Below are 1,105 nucleotides of genomic sequence, written 5' to 3'. Positions count from 1 at the left end.
TGGAGACCTACACTGAGCAGTCTACAGGCTATATTTGTGAGGCAGTGTGGTGAACCATGGAGACCTACACTGAGCAGTCTACAGGCTATATTTGTGAGGCAGTGTGGTGAACCATGGAGACCTACACTGAGCAGTCTACAGGCTATATTTGTGAGGCAGTGCGGTGAAACCAGGCGCTCAACAAAACAATGAAATCAAAGAAAACGGCATTTTTCTGGGTGTTGGTTAAGTTTTTCCAAGTCTTCTATTTCTGGCTCAACACCTTTTACGTCCTTTTAAAAATGTATTTCTGAGTAAATGTTACAGAAAAACGTTCATCAAAGGCACAAAAAAAGTAAATTTCCAGTTTCCAAGGACTCTCAAGCCTCGGAGGTTACCAAACTTTGGTGGCCGTTTTCTCGCTAGTTTCACCTCTCATACCTGGCGACCCCACCACCTTCAATTGTAAATATCTCCACTTCAATTCGAGATAGAGGGGTATTTTTTTCCGCCAAATGCAAAACAACTGAACAAGCTTAAGGTAAGATATCAATAACTCCACAAGCCCCAAAATTGAGGAGCGCCCGATTCCACCACGTTGTGGCACACATATAGATTCCACGACGCGGTGGAATCAGACTCTCATCAATTTTGGGGCAAACGGAGTTGATGGTATCATCTTAAGGCCTGTCCATTTTTCTTGTTTTGGGTGAAATTGATATCCATCTATGTTGAATAGAAGTCGAGATATGTGTGATTGAAGGAGGTGAGGGTCAGGCGAGTTATTTCTTTAGATTGAGAGTCGAGGGAAACTGAAAATTTACATTTTTTCTGCCTTTAATCAACGTTTTTCAGTAAAGTCCACACAGAAATGTGCTCTTTAAATGGCATGAAAGGTGTTGAACCAAAGAACAAAAACTCGATAAAAATTTCAAAACCTGCGGAAAAATGCCAATTTCTTAATAATAATAATAATAATAAATGACATTTATATAGTGCTCAACCCCGAATAAAGTACACAGGCTCTGAGCGTTTTACAATACAGTACAACATACAACAGTAACTTGAAACGTTGTGTTCTGACTAAAAAAAATTATTCCAAATATTCATCTTATTAATTTAAAAA

The 1,105-nt window shown here is 39.0% G+C and overlaps 1 protein-coding gene across 1 annotated transcript in view; it reads right to left on the bottom strand.

Moving 5' to 3' along the window:
• The window catches only part of LOC101859207 (dnaJ homolog subfamily C member 10), a 29,115-nt gene that overhangs the window by 20,710 nt on the left and 7,300 nt on the right, over positions 1-1,105 (bottom strand). The window lies entirely within an intron of this gene.

This window comes from Aplysia californica, unplaced genomic scaffold (assembly GCF_000002075.1).
Source record: "Aplysia californica isolate F4 #8 unplaced genomic scaffold, AplCal3.0 scaffold00972, whole genome shotgun sequence".
In the NCBI taxonomy this organism is placed as follows: Eukaryota; Metazoa; Mollusca; class Gastropoda; order Aplysiida; family Aplysiidae; genus Aplysia; species Aplysia californica.
The sequence above is the reverse complement of the archived record's forward strand: the minus strand, read 5'-3'. Positions and strand labels throughout refer to the sequence as shown.